Genomic DNA, 12,360 nt, shown 5'->3' on the forward strand with positions numbered 1-12,360 from the left:
ATGATTATAAAGAAAGACAGTAAAGGAAGGAAGGAGGGAAAGAAGATGAATAAAAGAAGAGGGATGGGTAGGAGATGTGCAGAAGTTTAAGTTGTTGTCCGGCTTGTAGAGCATTTATTCTGACTTACCCAAAGCAGCCTGAACGTTCAATGAACGAGTGTACGGTGGAAAAAATTTTCCTGTTCAAATCTAAAGAATACTGTCTGTCACCGTTTAAAAGGTGGGGGAGGTGAATTGTGTGATTAGGGAGGGTATGTATAGTTTCTTGACGTGCTTCGCGATAATTTGGACAATCGAATATGAAGTGTTGTACGGATTCGGACGGGAATCCACAGTCACAAGATGCATCTGTAGCAACGTGACGTCTCACTAGATCGTTATTGAGATCACTTATATATAACCTGAGCTTACAGTGAATTATTTGTGACATGCGATCTCCAGAATAAAAATAACACGGCGGACTTAAATCGTTTTTTGACAAAAAGTGCTTAAATTCACTTAGGGAATCACTAAGTTTTATATAGTCTGGTAAAGAATTCCAGAGTTGTGTAGTAGATGGGAGAAATGAGTTTCTATATAATTCAGTTTTAAACGATGGAACTTTCCTGTCTAGAGGTCTGCGCCGGTGATATGGGTTATTAGTTGATATCAATGGTGGCAATATCGCTAATAAGTAGTTTGGCACCTTGCGGTGAACGATCTTGTGAAATAATATCAATTTATGACGTTTTCGCCTCTCTAGTAATGAAATAAAGCCTGACTCATCGTACAATTTTTGATGGCTTGTACCGCGGACTGCTCCAACAATGGTTCGAATTGCATCTAAGTGAATACTTTCGAGCTCGGTGGCTAACTCCTTAGGGCAGTTGTCCCAGAGAACATCAGCATAATCAAAATGTGGCAATATGAAGGATTTATACATTGTTTCTAAAGCTTTTCTGCCTAGTCTATATTTATAAGATCGTAAGCAAGCTACTAGCGTACGGCATTTTGCTATAACAGATTTAATATGTAACTCCCACTTACCGTTATTCTGAATAATAATACCAAGATGTTTATGACTTTCAGTTTCTTGTAAAATTGTGCCACCGAAGTTCAAAGGGATGTAATCTGGATTTCTTTTCCTGCTTATATTCAGAAGTTTTGTTTTACTTTGATTAAATTTAACTTTCCACTGACTAGCCCACTGGTCGATTTTTTCAAGATCTGAGTTAAAAATATCTGTTCGCATCTGAGAATTTTCCAGGCTTAAATACATACTTGTATCGTCGGCAAACAGTTTAATAATGGATTCAACGTTATCAACTATGTCGTTAATGTAAACCAGAAAAAGGAGAGGTCCTAGAATAGAGCCTTGTGGAACGCCTGTTTGCACAGGTAAGTAGCTAGACATACTTCCGTTAAGCACCACTGCTTGTTTTCGATCAGTTAAATAGTTTTGCAACCAATTAAACATCTGACCTCGAATCCCTAGTGCAAATAACTTTCTCAAAAGACCTTTGTGCCAGACTCTGTCAAATGCTTTGGAAATGTCGAAAAAGATTGCCTGGACAGTAATGCTGTCGTCGAGTGACTTGCAAAAGTCGTTATATAGGCATGTTAACTGGTACACAGTGGAGTCACCGGGAATAAAACCAGACTGGGAAGGTGTGATTATGTTATTCGATACAAAATAATCAAACACATGTTTCTGAACACATTTTTCAAGGACTTTACCTACGCAGCTTAAGAGTGAGATGGGACGATAATTTGAACAGTCTCCTTTATCCCCCTTTTTAAATATCGGTGTTATGTGTGCTGTTTTCCATATGCTTGGAAATACACCCTCATTTAATGATCTTGTAAATAAAATAGATAGAGGTTCTGCTATTATAGGTAAACTTGCAATAAGAATCTTATTATGAATTTTATCAGGCCCGACAGCTTTAGATGTATCAAGACTTTCTATTACACTTTTCACTTCTTCAGAAGTCACGACCATATCGTCGACAAAAAACTCAGCATTATCTATATCGGGAACATTATCGTCTGTGTCGTTTATTTCTGATTGTTTAACAAAAGACATATCAAATAATTCAGCCTTTTCCTGGTCTTCAAAATAGGTTTTACAATCAACTGTTAGTGGCGGGATTTCGTTTTGGTCAGAGCCTTTCTTTGCCATAAACCTGTTAACTAACTTCCACCACTGCTTCTGACCAAATTTCTTTGGATCAGATACGGACCGGTCAAGTTCCTCTAAATATTGTTTCTTTCGCGTTCGAATAGCATCTGTGTATTGGTTCCTTATCTTACGAAAGAGTTCCCAAGCTTGTGGTGTGTCTACATGCACAGCAATAGTATGAATAAATCTTTTTCGGTCTTTTAATTTCAAAATATATGATGTGATCCAGGGTGTGTCTCCCTCCCGAATGGTGACTTCCTTGACAGGCAAGCAGGTTTTCACGATCGAATACTACTGCTCCGAAAAAAGAGAAGCTGCGGTATGAATATCTTCTAAAGTCACTATGTTTGACCAATCAATTTTCTGTAACTCAACTATTAACTTTTGACCGTCTAGTTTGCTATAATCTAAAATTGTTCTTTTTGAGTGTGATCTTTTCTTCAAATGATGCTTTAAATAAACGACTGGTACGGAGTGATCACTACAAATGGGAGGAATAACTTCTACTTTATCAACAATGTCAGTGCTTGGGGTAATAATCAGGTCGATACAGGTGGACGTATCTTCAGTTATCCGTGTGGGACTTGTAACTAGTTGCTTTAAGCTATTCAGATACAAAATGTCTGTGAGTTGCTTTGGTGGGTTGTCATTAAAATCGGAATTAAAATCACCAAGAATTATGAATTTGTGAGGGGTGGCCATAACTTGTTTAATAGAAGAATCGATCAGTTGCCAATAAGCAACAGGGGCACTAGGAGGCCGGTAAAACGAGCCTATCAATATAGTTTCTTGATTCAATTTGGTTTCGATCCATGTGGCTTCAAGGTTAGGAATCAAAAGATCTGTTCTCTCTTTACAGCATAAGTAATCTTTAACATATATTGCCACACCACCGTGTGCTCCGTCTGGTCTGTCTCTCCGCACAAGTGGATGGAAACCATTAATATTAAATTGGTCTTGCATCTTACCAGCAGGTAACCAAGTCTCAGATAAAGTTACTATGTCAAAATCTCTAATTTCACTTTCCACAATATCAAGTTTGTTCCTCAAACTTCTGGTGTTTAAGTGTGTTTATTTGGCTATTACGAAATGAATTGACCAACAAAAAAATCCCACCCTACGCAGAGAGCACCAAGGCCGTTGATTGTTCAGTGTATGTGTCCAAGTCTTATTCCACGCTAAAGCTTCACCAGATCTGAGATGGTGAGCCCAACTTGTTTGTTTCTTTATTTGGTGTTTAACGTCGTTTTCAATCACGAAGGTTATATCGCGACGGGGAAAGGGGGCAGATTGGATAGAGCCTCCTCCGAAAGCGGCGTATGGCTGCCTAAATGGCGGGGTAAAAACGGTCATACACGTAAAATTCCACTCGTGCAAAAACACGAGTGTACGTGGGAGTTTCAGCCCACGAACGCAGAAGAAGAAGAAGAAGGATAGAGCCACTTGTCAGTTGTTTCTTGTTCACAAAAGCACTAATCAAAAATTTGCTCCAGGGGCTTGCAACGTAGTACAATGTAGCCTATTACCTTACTGGGAGAATGCAAGTTTCCAGTACAAAGGACTTAACATTTCTTACATACTGCTTGACTAAAATCTTTACAAAAATTGACTATATTCTATACAAGAAACACTTAACAAGGGTAACAAGGAACTTAGTCGATAAATATCGACAGGGGGCCGACAAATGGTTTAAATGGGAAATGTGTGTATATGGGTGTGGGTTTGAAACAAACAAACAAACCAACCCATGTGAACCCCGGGCCGCAGGCCTTCGATGTAGTGATTGAAAAAAAAGGATGTTCTCAAATGGTTCAATTCTCATTTGGTCTGATTCTCAAATGGTACCGGTATACTCCCCCCCCCCTGGCCGCAGGCCTAGGAGTAAAATTTTATAGACACTGACCTTCTTCCCAGGGGTCATTGACCCAGTTTTAGCTATGAGAGGTGGTTCGCCCAGAGGCTGTAGAGTATACTGGGGCGGTCTCTTTGATGTCTTGAGAGGAAACTTGGCCAGGGTAGTACATGCACCAGAACTGGTGGACACCAAGGACAAACATGAAATCGAAGCAGTTTGCTTTCAGAGGGAACGGTCGTCAGCAACTCAAACTTCTCTGTTTTCTTTTTTTTTTTAAATCTGACTTTCTTTGTGGCCCCCTGACTCCGCCCCCCTCCCTCTGTAAGGACCCCCCTCCACAAGGACCGATTTTTGTCAACATTTTAAAGGTCGCTAGAGAGGGGTTCCACTGTATGACCTAACCGCTACTGGCAGACGGCCTCAATCTTCACGCGCAAAGACGAGATTAATAGGTGCTCGGTTTTGGTATTTTGAATTACATTACATTAAACCTTTGTTGGGTTTCATGGTCATGGCAACAGCCATAATAATATTACATGATGTATAATATCATATTTCAGCATATGTGAATTACATGTCATCATACTAAACTGTCATACATTTTTATTCCTACATTATTCTGATTGATCACAACCAAACCTACTATCATTGGACACATCCAAATGCAAGCGCCTGTTCTTGACAATTTAGATCAGTGCAATTTCCTGGGTCGGGCTTTGCCACAGACACTCACGGTTTGGCCTGTAGGTAAAATGTACAATGTATTTTCTGATTTGTGCACAAAAGCTTTTTTTCTTTTTTCTTTTTTTTAACATAACAATGTTTAATGTCACTGTATGTTTAAAAGACCATGGTCATATTTGTAAAAAAAATGTTAAATTAGAAAATAAATAACATTTTGGTTCATGATTTTTCCTACACCTGTGCTAAAAATAAGAAATAAAAATGTCGGGTATATAAGTCACTCAAATACAGCTAGGTATGAATGGCTCGGTTTGAGTTTGTTGCAGTTGACCCTGCACAAAGCGACATATCATGTTTTTGTTGAACAATTTTGACGTCACCCCTCCCATAGGGTGACGTATTTCACAACTTCCTGTGTTACACAAACTCTGTGATGACCAATTTTGACGTCACCCCTCCCATAGGGTGACGGATTTCACAACTTTCTACAGATGAACAATTTTGACGTCACCCCTCCCATAGGGTGACGGATGTCACAACTTCCTGTGTACACAAACTGATGACGTATTTCACAACAAAATGGCGCTGCCCATGGTCAACCTCGAAACTATCCGTATAGAATGGGGGCGTCCTCGCCCCCATAAAAAGAGAAACAGAATCCGTTAGTCGCCTCTTACGACATGCTGGGGAGCATCGGGTAAATTCTTCCCCCTAACCCGCGGGGGGTTGAGCCGAACTGATTTTACGGGAAGGAGTGTGCCTTCAATGTCAGACACGTATAACTGGAGCGAGAATTCGTGTGCATGTGTTTTTGTATCAAAATGGCACACATCGTGTCGGTATATATATCTGTTGAGTCCGCATGATTAGCTAAAAATGTAAAATTGGAGTATACATGTTTAATGGAAACATTCATGCAGATTCGTCAGAACACACACAACCCACGTACATATGCATGAACGCACGCTAGCACACACACACACGTACACACGCACACGCACACGCACACACACACACACACACACACACACACACACACACACACACACACACACACACACACAGGCGCTCACGCGCGGAAATCTTTTATTCTCTGAACCAAACGTACACATTCTAGTCACAAATGTGTATTCATATTCATAAGCAGTATTCAGGAAGTTGTTTGTTTGTTTTTGAATTTTTTTTAAACATTTGCGTGAGAGTGTGATCGTGGTGGTAGGACGGAGGAGTATTTTAAATGATGATCCTACCTCGGTTGAGTCACACACGTAACAAGTCAGTCGTCCGTGTGGTTGGCGTTTTTAACAAAAAAGTTTGTTTTATTATTCGTTTGGGAGGGATTTTATTTTAACACAAGATCTTATCTCGGTCTAGTCAGTCACACAAGCATTACATCAGATCGTGAAACTCGACTCAGTCTGCACTAACCACAGAACATGGCGGTCTCCATATTTACAGACATGTGCACCCAATCAAGCTCAGGTGCAGCTTGTCGGTGTGTAGACTCATTGTTCCATTGTCGAGTAGCCAGCTTGGCATTAATACCACACCCGACAGTTGAGTCTTGGGTGGAGACTGCACGTTGTGGTGTTGAGTAATTTTGAAGTAAAAATAGGACTGCAAAAGATAGTGGCGTGACTTGGGTTAGGGTCGTGCGGGAAAGAAAGATTGGAGGGGGGGGGGGTTTAGGGGGTCTGTTCTGACATTTATGTCAGAGAGAGAGAGAGACTCAGAGAGAGAGAGAGAGAGAGAGAGAGAGAGAGAGGGACTCAGAGAGAGGGAGGGGAGTTTGTGGTTGTTGTTGTGTGTATGCGTGTGTGTATGGCTTGGACCACGTACATTAGTTTGCTTGTACGACATGTGTGTGTGTGTGTGTGTGTGTGTGTGTGTGTGTGTGTGTGTGTGTGTGTGTGTGTGTGTGTGTGTGCGTGCGTGCACATGCGTATGTATTATGGCGTAGGCGGTTTTGGTTTATCACGTCATCTTATAAATGATACATTATTGAGGGTCCTTGTGGCTTATGAAAGAACACACAGTGCATGTGAATTCATCCGGAATTAGCTCGCTCCGAATTCGAAACATGAGATCCAAAATTAGTGATGCGTTTTGGTGAAACACGCACTGTCGGTAAGTCATAGTCATGTGTGTGACTGCTCGCGATTAATCAAGAGTCCGTACGCCGATGACCAAAGTGACCAACGTCTGACGTCTGCGTCAGTTTAAGCGTCAGAAACTCATTAATCCTCAGGGAAAAATTAATAAGGTCGTCAATTTCTGCTGATACACGATTCTTGCGGCTGTTATGGTCTTGTATTTTCAACTACAGGTGTTTCTATTGTCATAGTTAGTTACCCGCACCAAAATAACCTGATGACTCCACATGATTGGCCTTGTCCGGCCGCCCAAAACACCGTTGCGTAAGCAGATTAATAAACATCTCTATAATACGCGAGAGCGTACCCTATAAGCTCTTTCTAATGGCTTCGTTCAGCTTGCCCATGCGAGGTACTTTATTGATACAACCTCCTGTGATGACTCATAAGCCCTAGATAGGGTTTTGTGTATACATGTCTGTAAAGCTTTGTTTGCTTGGACTACGATTTTTATTTTATATTCTTACAGTGGTACGTAAATCTCTAATGTAAGGCTGAGGTGATGAAAGGATTTTTGTGTATTTTGATGCTATAATCCTAATCATATAGACTGCCAACGTTCAAATACAAAGAATAACTTTACCTTTCTTTATTTCTTTATTTGTATAAATATTTTTCGATGCTAAATGATTTATATACGTGAAGATCCTCTCACTGCGTGGCAACTGTTTTTGAGCTAATACGCTGCAATGAATAAAACTAAACACTCAACTACCGTTTTGAATCATGTAACAGGAAGAGTTATTGAAGCTTACGAACGTGCAAACATTTTGAGTTGTGTATTTTACTGAGAGGGTTGCCCGGTCTCCAAGGCCGTTTGGTATTAACTGTTCAATGCGTGTGCTCCTGCCGTCATGATATATAGGAATATTAATTTCCTTGTTGCACAACGATAGTGATCGCATTGACGCACGTCGATTTGAAAAACCGTCACTGATAGTCGCTGGAAAAGGAACAATACACGTTTTAATCGTTTGAGTTCAAAATTGCAGTTTGAATGAATGTAGAAAAAGAGTTATGCGCGCTTTTCCAAAACTGCATGAATATTTTCAAATTGCCAAAGCTGGCCTTGTTTGCAGAGATTTTGTTATGCATACCAACTAAGGTTACTGAGGCCAGTCATATATTACTGCGTAGTGGCTCAGTGGATTCAGGTCAGTTTGTTCGTCCTTTGAAGGTTTCACTGTGATTATTTCTATTCTAGTAGCACGTGTGCCGAGCAAATGACAGTCACGCAGCGGTGTTTTCGGTGTGCTTGCGTACGTGCGGGCGCGTGTGTGCGTTTTGTTGTTGTTGTTTTTTGTGGTTTTTTTTTACTCATGGTCGTTTTCATTATTATATAGTACTAGTCTAATTGGCAGAAATGTTATCCATGTCCGATTCTCCTGTGATGGACAATGGAGTGACCCATAGGCATAACTACCGTAGCGCAGTCATTGCGGATTTCCTGTGTTTGGGTGACAGTTTCCTTCCCTTGCTTACTGGCTTACCAGCTTCCTCGTGTAGTACGTTGTCCGAAAATCAGTTAACATTTAGAGGTACCTTCCTTCTCATGTAAGCGATCATTTACACCCCTACCGATCTGTCCAGGCTTTTAGAAAAGTTAAGAGCATTCTTACATACAAAGGGCACTCTGCAGTCCCTCTAGGAATGTTTGCTACATTAGAGTCGAGTACGGGTATTTGTGTTATGAACATTTGTGTGCGACAGTATGAGGATGAAGATTCTTGTTTGAAGCAAGACCGTTGGCTAAAACATCTCAGTGGTGACAGGGCGTGTTTTGATAGTTTGTTACGCACGCACGCTCGCACACTGACATGCTGGCACACTGGCATATATGCAGGCACACACACACACACACACACACACACACACACACACACACACGTACACACACACACACACTCACACACTCACACACACACACACACACACATACGCACGCACACACACACACACACACACGCTTTAAAACGGCAACATTGCACAAGGAAACACATTAGAAGTCATCAATACGCGGAAGATATTGATATCAAGCATTGAAATGCTCGGTTACTGTATGACGTCCTCTGTTGTCATTACTGCATGAGTATTTTCCGTGTTTTTCATCTCTACATCTTCAACCAGATTATTTCTATAGTTAAGTGCATGGGTTAATAGGACTGGCAAAAAGCCACTACGGACTACACCCTTTTCAGCTTTTCCCTTGCAAACGTTTTAACGTGAAGTGTGCACACTCTTCTTCGATGATATGTCACAAGAAATGTGGTTGAACTGAGGTACAGAACAGTTAGCCGTTTGATGTGCCGCCATTGTTGAATAATGTCGTGTTTTTGTTTGTTTTTGTTTTTTAAGTGTATAAAGACATCATGAAAAATGATTTGTTTCGTTTTGTACAGTTTGTAATCCTTGTATTAGAGGCTTTCTTGCTGACATTATCAGATTATAAAGTCTACGGTATAATTATGGTACATATTCTTGACAATTTCAAATTCATAGGCTTCTTCGAACTAATACGTTCGGAAAAAACGCTCTAACCGTGTAATCATACCTGGGGGCGTGACATATTGAAAAAAGACGAAGACGTTGTACACACACGCACATTTAGAAAGTGGAGCAGAAGAAACGATGTGTGGCACACCTGTGGCGGCTAAGTGCTTCGTATTCCTCCCGAATGTGACCACATCACCTCCGCAAAATGTTCTCAATTATTTACACACACCTAAGTCTGTCATTCACGCCACACACGGGAGAGGAGCAAGCACAAGGAGGAAAAGACCGAACATGTGATATAGAAAAAGGGACAGGTAACAGAGAAACAAAAACGAAAAAACTGACACGAAAAGAGGAAAATGGATTATAGTAGGGGGGGGGGGGTGGGGGTGGGAGGAGGAGTAAATCGACCGAACAAAACGGAACAATGGGGCTCTCCTGTCCTCCGAATGACAATATTTATTTTCATCAAACGCTGACAGTGTTGGGAGTGGGTCTGCAGTCCACACGTGACGTCACAGGCCTCTCTTGAATGCGATATTATCATATCAAGCGAGATGAAGGTGGAGGTAGCTAGAGGGGGGGGGGGGGGGGGGGGGTGTGTTCAAGGTAAATCAAGGATGGTTGCGTTTGCTGTCAGAAAAGAAAGCGAAAGGAAAATGCTAGTTTTGTGGGGACTGAGCTTGTGCAAACTGATGTGTTTGCTGGTTATGTTTGATATAATTCTTGGCAGCTCAGTGTTTTCCGTCTCTTGCCCGACTAAGATCGGACGCATTTTAAATGCATTTGATGCCGATAAACTTGTGTTTTTTTTAACAGATGAATGCAGTTTAGAGCGGTTATCCTAAACGACAACGTTTATATTCTCTGTCTCTGTCTGTTTGTCTGTCTGTCTGTCTGTCTGTCTGTCTGTCTGTCTGTCGCTCTCTCTCTCTCTCTTTATCCCTCTCGTATTTCCAGACTTGCTTTACATACAGAAAGGTATAAAGCTGTAAGTGAAAATAATTTGGTCTGTCGTTTGTGTCAATCTAGTACTGAAGATGAATTGCATTTTGTTTTATGCTGCCCTGCACTGGAAAATCTAAGACGTCAATTTATTCCAGCAAAATTTTGTAGATGTCCTTCGAACTTCAAACTTGCACTGTTGTTGTCTGTGAAAAATGAAACTATACTTTGCAATGTAGCTAAGTTCTTGTATTTTTCATTTAAATGTTTAGAAAACGCTGTTTAAGCATTAGTATTTTATGATTATACATTGTCTTTTCTTCTGTTCACTTGAAACGACGCGTGTGTGGATTGCTGCTGCACACACGCTCTACTTTTGTGTAACCAGCCCCCTTCCGAAAGGGGCTAAGGCCTTAAAGGAATAAAATCTTGTTCTTGTTCTTGTTCTTTATCCCTCTCTCTCTCGCTCTCTCTCTCTCTGTCCACTCTCTCTCTCTCTCTCTCTCTCTCTCTCTCTCTGTGTCTCTCTCTCACTCTCTCTCTCTGTCTCTCTCCTCTCTCTCTGTCTCTCTCTCTGTCTCTCTCTCTCTATCTCTCTCTCTCTCTCTCTCTCTCTCTCTCTCTCTCTCTCTCTCTCTCTCTCACTCACTTTGTAGACAACAAACCCTGTACCCCCAACCCTCCACCCCCACTTGCTATTTTTCTCCTCAGCACTGAATATAATTCTTTTTACGTAGGTGCAGTAGTGTTTTCAGAGCACATCTGACATCATTTGGCGTTTATTCATACACATACACGCATTCTTTGCACGTTTTCTGGCCAAAACCAGAATAACTTGTATTAGAATAACTTGTCGAGAACAGAATTGGTGGCGTCTATGCAAATAACAATTGTCATCCTCTAGCTTTTTAACAAACTTTTTTTTTATCTGTTTCTTCCTTGTTCGTTACTGGAGGCTACAACGGGTGGTTTTCTTACAGAAGTGTTTACATCTATATTTCTGAAACGTGTGCAAACTATTTGCAGAAATTTTTTCACCCTCTGGTACATGTAGAATCAAAAAACAAGAATTGTAGGTTATTGGAACGTTTTATTGTTGACAACAAAAACCACGTTACATTTACAGTACGTCGACACAGGGGTCTTTTAAGTAGGCTGACAGAAAAACTTAGGATACAAATAACGAACTTAGGATACAAATAACGAACTTAGGATACAAATAACGAACTGATCTCAAAATCGGCGATGAAACTCGCTTGCAAGATGCCGCCGGGGTTATGATCAATCACCCTCTGGTAGATTTTGGGATCGTTCTTGTCTGTATCATTAGTCAAAACACTAATTGTGTGTGTGTAAAATACCCAGTACTTCAACGCGGTACATTAAATGCTAGGAAAGTGAGCAGAAGAAATACGTTTCTGGATCAAAATTTTTAAAAAGAATACTAACTACTTCCACTTTTTGAGAAAAAAAATTTTCATTTAGGCGAAAAGAAAATTAATTTTACCCGCCACGATTTTTATAAAAACGAAAATCGTGTTTAATTCAAATATGTCCGTAAATGTCCCGCAACACTTTACATTTGCAGTTGTTATTCCTGGGGGAAATTGTTGAAGGTGAAAAGAGCACCATCGCTGATCCTCAGACAAACTTCGCCAGTGCGTGCAGCAACGACATTTTACCTCAGTCGTAATCATTCGTTTACATAGCTGCCGTGAAACGATTAAATGGGGTCGTTGCAGCGGTTAAAGAGGTGTCCGTCCCAAATCTGTGTCCGGGGGCTGAACAACAGGATTCAACAGATAAACATGAAGAGATGGGGTTGTGGGCGGGAGCAGACCTCTCGTATGTGTTCCAAGGATGGTAGGGATTGAAAGGCGGATGAAGAGGTTTCTGTCCGTCTGTCTGTTTGCTTGATAAATATTGAACTGACGTGGGACGACATCGTTTTGATCTCTTCTTCTGTCTCTGTCTATGTGCCTCTGTCTGTCTGTCTGTCTGTCTGTCTGTCTGTCGGTCTGTCTCTCTCTCTCTCTCTGTCTCTCTCTCTCTCTCTCTCTCTCTCTCTC

General features: G+C 41.0%; 1 protein-coding gene across 7 annotated transcripts in view; it reads right to left on the reverse strand.

Moving 5' to 3' along the window:
* The window catches only part of LOC138975811 (septin-2-like), a 176,260-nt gene that overhangs the window by 94,300 nt on the left and 69,600 nt on the right, over positions 1 to 12,360 (reverse strand). The gene's annotated exons all lie outside the window — the stretch shown is intronic.

The sequence above is a fragment of the Littorina saxatilis genome, linkage group LG9 (genome assembly GCF_037325665.1).
Source record: "Littorina saxatilis isolate snail1 linkage group LG9, US_GU_Lsax_2.0, whole genome shotgun sequence".
NCBI classification, from domain to species: Eukaryota; Metazoa; Mollusca; class Gastropoda; order Littorinimorpha; family Littorinidae; genus Littorina; species Littorina saxatilis.